This window comes from Macrobrachium rosenbergii, chromosome 16 (genome assembly GCF_040412425.1).
Source record: "Macrobrachium rosenbergii isolate ZJJX-2024 chromosome 16, ASM4041242v1, whole genome shotgun sequence".
Classification (NCBI taxonomy): Eukaryota; Metazoa; Arthropoda; class Malacostraca; order Decapoda; family Palaemonidae; genus Macrobrachium; species Macrobrachium rosenbergii.
The window spans coordinates 62,730,278-62,740,277 of NC_089756.1; the positions used below are offsets into that span (position 1 = coordinate 62,730,278).

General features: G+C 32.8%; 1 protein-coding gene and 1 long non-coding RNA gene across 2 annotated transcripts in view; both read right to left on the bottom strand.

Annotated features, from left to right (window-relative positions):
• LOC136847478 (von Willebrand factor A domain-containing protein 8-like) overlaps positions 1–10,000 on the bottom strand; it is a 737,466-nt gene that overhangs the window by 232,365 nt on the left and 495,101 nt on the right. The gene's annotated exons all lie outside the window — the stretch shown is intronic.
• Positions 5,938–10,000, bottom strand: part of LOC136847474 (uncharacterized) — a 4,671-nt gene continuing 608 nt past the window's right edge. The window contains exons 1-2 of the long non-coding RNA XR_010855763.1: positions 6,843–10,000; positions 5,938–6,734 (exon numbers count right to left, since the gene is read on the bottom strand). The exon at positions 6,843–10,000 is cut by the window's right edge and continues 608 nt beyond it. This is a non-coding gene — a long non-coding RNA (uncharacterized lncRNA). The remainder of the gene's footprint in view (positions 6,735–6,842) is intronic.

Sequence of the window (10,000 nt, forward strand, 5' to 3'; positions counted from 1 at the left end):
TTTGACAGGAATCTATTTTTCACCTGTCTGGTTTGCGAATTCCCCATTCTTCAGCTTCATTTTCTTGCGAATTCCCCATTCTTCAGCTTCATTTTCTTGCGAATTCCCCATTCTTCAGCTTCATTTTCTTGCGAATTCCCCATTCTTCAGCTTCATTTTCTTGCGAATTCCCCATTCTTCAGCTTCATTTTCTTGCGAATTCCCCATTCTTCAGCTTCATTTTCTTGCGAATTCCCCATTCTTCAGCTTCATTTTCTTGCGAATTCCCCATTCTTCAGCTTCATTTTCTTTTATGATGTTTACCTGAGTCCACACTTGCAGTCAGAAATGAAACCCACGTGGCAAGTTCCATATTCCTCCACAGGTAAATTTCTAACAGTGTATATGTATATATATGTGTGTGTATGTGTGTGTGGGGTGTGTGCTTGTGTTTGAAAAGGGATAGAGATACCAACCAAATACAGCGATGATCAGTTTTCCCACGTGTTTGATTTACTTAGCCTTGTTCGTATTCATTGTAGCTACATTTTTTAGCGAGAATATATATGTTAGTTCAATAGATATAAAGATAGAAGTAATGAATATAACGGTTTTAGGGCTATAAAACGAATGCTAATATATTGTGAACACAGAAAGGCATGTGTGCATCAAGTAGATTCTGCTTTAAACTTTATGCAATGCAATCATGCACACATATCAGACAAACAGGCACAACATACATTTACACAGCAAATAATTGACCCAAAAATAATACTTTCAGGTCACATCAATGCTTTAGTTCAGAACATACCCCACAATTCACATATATTACTGATACGCCGCAAATCATAGCCATTAATCACAAACCAACAATCATAACATTTCTTCATCCCATACAATTCATACCCATTAGTCATACACCAGCAATCATATCAGTAACTCATACCAGACAAATCACATCAATTACTCATACCCCAACGAATACATCAGCTTCTTAAACACCACAAGTCACATTAGTTGATTATACTCGGCAGATCCTAAATTGACGGACCCAGTCACACTCCTTTAATGCCCAGGTAATGGCATAAATGGATGAACATCAAAAAGCATAAAATGAATAAGTGAATAGAGTATCTGGGCCTCGCCATCACCTAATGACTCCCCAGATTCCGATGAAACGACCACATTTTACGACTTTGTCGAAAGAACATCAACTTCGCAGGTGTTCTCGGAGATGTGCATTTTTTATGCAATACCAATTGGACAGTCAATATAATACCCAAAGGACACACTACAAGAAAATGGGAACGAAAAAGAAGCTAATTTATCTCACATACTCTTACCCTACTTACGCAAATAAGTGTAATTTACTTCATGCTTCATCTAAAAATTTGTTTTAATAATGAGAATTTATGCGGTTATTCACTGTTTAACTTGCCTTAATTAAGAAGCAATAAATATACCCCTGCATTAGCAATGCTACTTCGATGGCAGACAAATGTCATCAAATGTGTTTATACAAATGCTTACATTCATACACATACACATATATTCGTAACCTATGACACCCCAGAAAAACTGCGAGACCAATACCAATAGAAAACGTATGTTATTCATGAGTTTAATTTACCTTCCACACTTTGTTTTTAGCAGGCTCTGAAAAACACCTGGTCCTGCTCCACAGCGTCAGGTGGCAAGTCACCTGCAAATAGCCGTATTCACGCAAATCTGGAAACCAGAAACCTCTATATAGAAATGAGGTCGACGGGAGCTGCAAAGACTTAAAACAAAAAAGAGAGGAACTGCTAAAGGAAAACTAAAGTAAGGTCCTAATATCTTTGATAGGTCAGTGGGTCACCAAGGAATCCGGTCACTGTCCTCCTCCGTCATTATCACAAAGGAAATATTGTTCAGATTAGGGGGATATTTTCAACAGAGAACGTCGTTATCATTTCAGATTCTCTTGGAGACCTGAAATACATTACTTACGATTCCTAACGATAGGTTTCAGCCTTTTCAGGACATTCCGGAAAAGTGAAGCGTAAGAAAAGTTCCTGTGTTTTCCAAAAAAACAATTAAAAATAAAACAATAGATCACAGCAATACAAAATAGAAAAAGAAAACTCACAACAAACAAAACACTTATGCAGGACTTGTACAAATGAATTTCGTATAATTTCTGTTGTGTGTCAGTCGCAACTGTAATGTACAATGAAGGCCAAAGGCCAAGCGCTCGGACCTATGAGGTCATTCAGCGCTGAAAGGTAAACTGAAAGTAAAGAACGTTTTATACGCGTAACAGGAGGAAAATCTCGCAGTTGCACTTTGGAACAATTGTTACGAGAGATCGGAAAGCAAGATGGAAGGAAAATATGAATGGAAGTACAGTAAAAGGAATGAAAGTCCACAGAATGAAAGGAGTTGCAGCTAGGGGCAGAAGGGACGCTGCAAAGAACCTTACGGAATGCCTACAGTGCGCCGTATGAGGTGCACTAAAGGCATTACCCCCCTACTGGGTATATGTCAATTAACCTTTAGGATTTTTATTCGAGAATGCATGAGCCCTTGCTAGACCCCTTCAAATTCAGCTGTTTTATATGTACACCAGCGCAGCTGTTTGTTTAAAATGTCAGCGACATTTGCACTGTTCTGCACTGCATTTTCTTGCTTAAGATTTTGTGATACTTAAACGTGGAGTTAACTACCCGTAAATTATCTGCTAGACTTACAAAAACTGAGTGTTTGGATACACACTACATTCAATGCAAAAAAAACTGTTTGTTGATTTTTTTTAACAGGCGATCCATATCCTTCTCGATGAAAGTGCATGAACTTTCGCCGAGTCTCTTTTTCTCTTTTCCTATAACATTTATCTGATAATGAAAGGACATGAAATTCTGGTTTGCTGATTCTTTTTTTTTTTTATAACGGGCACTCAGTTTAACTGCCGATGAATGTCCATGATATTCTAGTCTGATTCTTTATTTTCTCTTTTCCTATACTAATCATTCCATTCATTTGCCGATGAAAGTGCAAAAACTTTGGGTAACAATAACCTGCCCATGAAAGTATACAATTATTTGGTTTGTTGAATCTTTTTACCCGTTTTCCTATAACAGGTATTCCATTTACCTGCCGATGAAAGTACCAAAACTTTTAATTTGTTAATTCTTTTTTCCCTCTTTCTATAAAACAGGCATTCAATTTACCTGCCGATGAAAGTACACAAACATCTGGTTTGTTGTTTCCTTTTTCCTATAACAGGCATTCTGTTTACCTGCTGATAAATGTGCACAAACTTTTGTTTTTTTTATTCTTTTTTCTCTTTCCTATAACAGGTATTCCATTTAAGTGCCAATGAAAGTACATAAACGTTTGGTTTGTTGATTCTTTTTTTCTCTTTTCCTATAACAGGCATTCCATTTACCTATCAATGAAAACAAAAAAACTTTTGGTTAGCTGATTCATTTTTTCTCTTTTCCTGTACAAGACATTCCAGTTACCTGCCGATGAATGTACAACAACGTTTCGTTTATTGATTCCTTTTTTCTATTATCCTAAAACAGACATTCCATTTACCTGCCGAAGAAAGTACCCGAACTCCTGGTTTATTGATTTTTTTTTTCTGTTTTCCCATACCAGATATTACATTTATCTGATAATGAAAGTACACAAACGTTTGGTTTGTTGATTGTTTTTTCTATTTTCCTATAACAGACATTCCATTTACCTGCCAATGAAAGTACATTAAATTTTGGTATGTTGATTTTTTTTTCTATAACAGCCATTCCATTTACATGCCGATGAAAGTACAGAAACATTTCGTTTCTTGATTTTTTTTCCTCTTTTCCTGTAACAGGAATTCAATTTACCAGCCGATGAAAGTAAAGAAACTTTTGGTTTGTTTATCCTTGTTTTCTCTTTTTCTATAACAGGTATTCCATTTCCCTGCCATTGAATCTTTTTTTCTCTTTACCTATAACAGGCATTCCATTTACCTACTGATGAAATCACTGAAACTTTTCGTTTGTTGATTCTTTTTTTACCTGCTGACGAAAGCACAGTAACTTTTGGTTTGTTGATTCTCTTTTTATCTTTTCCTATAACAGGCATTCCATTTACCTGCCAATGAGAGTACATTAACTTTTGATTTATTGACTCTTTTTTTTCTCCTGTTCTATAACAGCCATTCCATTCACCTGACGATGAAAGTACACAAACTTTTGGTTTGTTTACTTTTTTTTCCTGTTACAGGCATTCCATCCACCTTCCAATGAAAGTACATTAACTTCTGGTTTACCGATTCATTTTTCTCTTTTCCTATAACAGGCATTCCATTTACCTGCAGATAAAAGCACACAAACAACTGGTTTGTTTATTCTTTTCTTCTCTTTCCTACAACAGACATTCCATTCACCTGATGATGAAAGTACACAAACGTTTAGTTTGCTGAATTTTTTTTTCTTTTTTCCTATACCAGGCATACCATTTACCTACCGATGAAAGTACACAAACTTTTGGCTTGTTGATTCTTTATTCTCTTTTCCTACAACAGGCATTCCATTTACGTGCAGATGAAAGTACACGAACTTTTGGTTTAGTGATTCTTTTTTTCTCTTTTCCTATCACAAGCATTCCATTTCCCTGCCAATGAAAGCACATTACCTTTTGATTTATTGATACATTTTTCTCTTTTTTTATAACAGGCATTCACCTGACGATGAAAGTACACAAACAATTGTTTTGTTGAGTCTTTTTTTTCTCTTTTTCTATAACAGGCATTCCATTTACCTGTCAATAAAAGTACACAAACTTTTGGTTTGTTGATTCTTTTTTCTCTTTTTCTATAACAGGCATTCCATTCATCTAATGAAAGTACACAGATGTTTGGTTTATTGATTCTTTTTTTCTCTTTTCCTATAACAGGCGTTCCATTTGCCTGACGATGAAAATGCACAAACTTTTGGTTTGTTAATTCTTTTTTTCTCTTTGCCTATGACAGGCATTCAGTTCACCTGCTGATGAAAGTACACAAACTTCTGGTTTGTTGATTTGTTTCTATAACAGGTATTCCATTTACCTACCAACGAAAGTACACAAACTTTTGGTTCGTTGATTCTTTTTTCTCTTTTTCTATGTTGATTCTGTTTTCTTTTTTTTCTATAACAGGCATTCCATTTACCTGTCAATAAAAGTACACAAACTTTTGGTTTGTTGATTCTTTTTTGTCTTTTTTATAACAGGCATTCCATCTACCTTCTGATGAAAGTACATGAACTCCCAGTTTGTTGATTCTTTTTTTTTTCCTATAACAGTCATTCCATTTACCTGCCAATGAAAGTACATGAACTCAAATTCTGTTGATTCTTATTTTTTTCTTTTCCAATGAAAGTACAAGAACTCCTAGCTTGTTGATTCTTTTTTTCCTATTAACACGCATTCCATTTACCTACTGATGAAAGAGCATGCATTTGTTTTTTTATTAATAACAAGCATTTCATTTGCCAGCTGATGAAAGTGCAAGAATTTTTTTTATTTATAACAAACATTCCATTTACTCGCCGATGAAAGTGCATGAATTTTTTTTATTTATAACAACAATTTCATTTACCTGATGATGAAAGTGCATGAATTTGTTTTTTTATTTATAACAAGCATTTCATTTACCTGATGATGAAAGTGCATGAATTTTTGTTATTTATAACAAGCATTCCATTTACCTGTTGATGGAAGTGCATGGATTTGTTTTTATTTATAACAAGCATTTCATTTACCTGCTGATGAAAGTGCATGAATTTTTTTTATTTATAACAAGCATTCCATTTACCTGTTGATGAAAGTGCATGATTTGTTTTTTATTTATAACAAGCATTTCATTTACCTGTTGATGAAAGTGCATGACTTTGTTTTTTTATTTATAACAAGCGTTTCATTTATCTGCTGATGAAAGTGCATGTATTTGTTTTTTATTTATAACAAGCATTCCATTTACCTGTTGATGAAAGTGCATGACTTTGTTTTTTTTATTTATAACAAGCATTCCATTTACCTACTGATGAAAGTGCATGTATTTGTTTTTTATTTATAAGAAGCATTTCATTTACCTTCTGATGAAAGTGCATGAATTTTTTTTTATTTATAACAAGCATTCCATTTACCTACTGATGAAAGTGCATGTATTTGTTTTTTATTTATAAGAAGCATTTCATTTACCTTCTGATGAAAGTGCATGAATTTTTTTTAGTTATAACAAGCATTCCATTTACTCGATGATAAAAGTGCATGAATTTGTTTTTATTTATAACAAGCATTCCATTTCCTGCTGATGAAAGTGCATGAATTTGTTTTTATTTATAACAAGCATTTCATTTACCTGCTGATAAAAGTGCATGAATTTTTTTATTTATAACAAGCATTCTATTTACTCGCTGATGAAAGAGCATGAATTTTTTTTTATTTATAACAAGCATTCCATTTACCTGCTGATGAAAGTGCATGCATTTGTTTTTTTTATTTATAACAAACATTTCATTTACCTGATGATGAAAGTGCATGAATTTGTTTTTTATTTATATCAAGCATTTCATTTACCTGTTGATGGAAGTGCATGGATTTGTTTTTATTTATAACAAGCATTCCATTTACCTGCTGATGAAAGTGCATGGATTTTTTTTTTATTTATAACAAGCATTCCATTTACCTATTGATGAAAGTGCATGGATTTTTTTACTATTTATAACAAGCATTTCATTTACCTGCTGAGACAAGTGCATGGATTTGTTTTTTATTATAACAAACATTTCATTTACCTGCTGATGAAAGTGCATGGATTTTTTTACTATTATAACAAGTATTTCATTTACTTGCTGATGAAAGTGCATGGATTTGTTTTTTATTTATAACAAGCATTCCATTTACCTGTTGATGAAAGTGCATGGATTTTTTTACTATTTATAACAAGCATTTCATTTACTTGCTGATGAAAGTGCATGGATTTATTTTTTTATTTATAACAAGCATTTCATTTACCTGCTGATGAAAGTGCATGGATTTGTTTTTTATTTATAACAAGCATTTCATTTACCTGCTGATGAAAGTGCATGGATTTGTTTTTTATTTATAACAAGCATTTCATTTACCTGCTGATGAAAGTGCATGGATTTGTTTTTTATTTATAGCAAGCATTTCATTTACCTGCTGATGAAAGTGCATGGAATTATTTTTTATTTATAGCAAGCATTTCATTTACCTGCTGATGAAAGTGCATGGAATTGTTTTTTACTTATAACAAGCATTTCATTTACTTGTTGATGAAAGTGCATGGATTTGTTTTTTATTTATAATAAGCATTTCATTTACCTGCTGAGACAAGTGCATGGAATTGTTTTTTACTTATAACAAGCATTTCATTTACTTGCTGATGAAAGTGCATGGATTTGTTTTTTATTTATAACAAGCATTTCATTTACTTGCTGATGAAAGTGCATGGATTTGTTTTTTATTTATAACAAGCATTTCATTTACCTGCTGATGAAAGTGCATGGAATTCTTTTTTACTTATAACAAGCATTTCATTTACTTGCTGATGAAAGTGTATGGATTTGTTTTTAATTTATAACAAGCATTTCATTTACCTTCTGATGAAAGTGCATGAATTTTTTTTTAGTTATAACAAGCATTCCATTTACTCACTGATAAAAGTGCATGAATTTGTTTTTATTTATAACAAGCATTCCATTTTCCTGCTGATGAAAGTGCATGAATTTGTTTTTATTTATAACAAGCATTTAATTTACCTGCTGATAAAAGTGTATGGAATTGTTTTTTACTTATAACAAGCATTTAATTTACTTGCTGATGAAAGTGTATGGATTTGTTTTTTTATTTATAAGAAGCATTTCATTTACCTGCTGATGAAAGTGCATGGATTTGTTTTTTTTTATAACAAGCATTTCATTTACCTGCTGATGAAAGTTCATGGATTTGTTTTTATTTATAACAAGCATTTCATTTACCTGCTGATGAAAGTGCATGGATTTGTTTTTATTTATAACAAGTTTTTTATTTTCATTTACCTGCTGATGAAAGTGCATGGATTTGTTTTTTATTTATAACAAGCATTTCATTTACCTGCTGATGAAAGTGCACCGATTTGTTTTTTTTATTTATAACAAGCATTTCATTTACCTGCTGATGAAAGTGCATGGATTTGTTTTTTATTTATAACAAGCATTTCATTTACCTGTTGATGAAAGTGCATGGATTTGTTTTTTTATTTATAAAAGCATTTGTTTTTATTTACCTGCTGATGAAAGTGCATGGATTTGTTTTTTATTTATAACAAGCATTTCATTTACTTGCTGATGAAAGTGCATGGATTTGTTTTTTATTTATAACAAGCATTTCATTTACTTGCTGATGAAAGTGCATTGATTTGTTTTTTATTTATAACAAGCATTTCATTTACCTGCTGATGAAAGTGCATGGATTTGTTTTTTATTTATAACAAGCATTCCATTTTCCTGCCGATCAAAGTGCATGGTCTTCTATGTTTTTTACTTTTTCTCTTTTTCCATTTACCTGCCAATGAAAGCACACGAACTTTTGGTTTGTTGACTTATTTCTTTTGTCCATTACAGGCGTTCCATTTGCATGCCAATGAAAGTGTATGAACTTTGCTTTTTTGGTTGTTTGTCTTATTCCTTTTAACAATAATTCCGTGAACAAGAGCTTTCGGTTTATTGATATCTTTTTTATTTTGTCCGTTAAAAGACGTTCCATTTACCTACCTATGGAAGCACATGAATTTCTGGTTTGCTGATTTTTTCTTGTCCATTAACAGGCGTTCGATTAACTGCCTATGAAAGCACGCGAACTTTTGGGGATTATTTCGTACGAATATATCCGCATTTTGAATAACAAAGGAAACTAAGGAATTGACGAAAAGAGTGATAATGATAAGTAATTTATTGAAATAACTGTTACCCAGAACCTGCTCTGCGAAGCGTCACCTCCACTGACATCGATGTGAAACGGCACTGTAAGCTGCCACGCAATCCAAAGATTCCAATCAGTGGTGAGAGAGAGAGAGAGAGAGAGAGAGAGAGAGAGAGAGAGAGAGAGAGAGAGAGAGAGAGAGAACCCCACGCCCCCCTTTTTTTTTTTAATTGCTAGTATTCAAGTGGTCGATACAATATTCAGTTTTCTGAATAATCAAAATATAGTGAATCAGCATTACGGAACATCAGTGGAGAGAGAGAGAGAGAGAGAGAGAGAGAGAGAGAGAGAGAGAGAGAGAGGACCCCCACGCAGTCTTTTCTTTTTATTACCAGTATTGTAGTGGTTGATACAATATTCATTTTTCTGAATAATCAAAATATAGTGAATCAGAATTACAGAACATATCGGAAACTTGATATAGTCTGACAAAACATCTTTTAACATGTGAAGGGCAGATGCTACTGTTATCGAAAATGAATGAATATCTACTTGATACAAACGAGGAAAATAAAGCGATCGTTCGCAATTTTCAACGGTTCAAAAATACGGAAATTATATGTATTGCTGGCCTGATCAATAAATACAAATATCTTGTTGTTTTTATGTTAAAATTTCAGTCTATAATTTCATCATCATATTCTAAAAGGAAAAAATGTATGTATACCTTCTTTTTTAAGGAAATTTTAAGTTAACGTATATATTGGTAATGAGTAAATTTTACGTTAACGTATATATTGGTAAGAAGTATATTTTAAGCTAACGTACATAGGCTATTGGTAATAAGAAAAGTTCACAATTATATTCATAGTCTCTTTCTCTCTCTCTCTCTCTCTCTCTCTCTCTCTCTCTCTCTCTCTCTCTCTCTCTCTCTCTCTCTCTATGATGATTTTGCGATAATGAAAATTAAGAGACGAATTGAAACTTGACGATAAAATAAGAAAAAATGAATGAAAAACACAAAAAATGAAAAAAGGATAGTCATGCAAAAAAGCAACCTCAATTTCATAAGCGAAGTTAATGA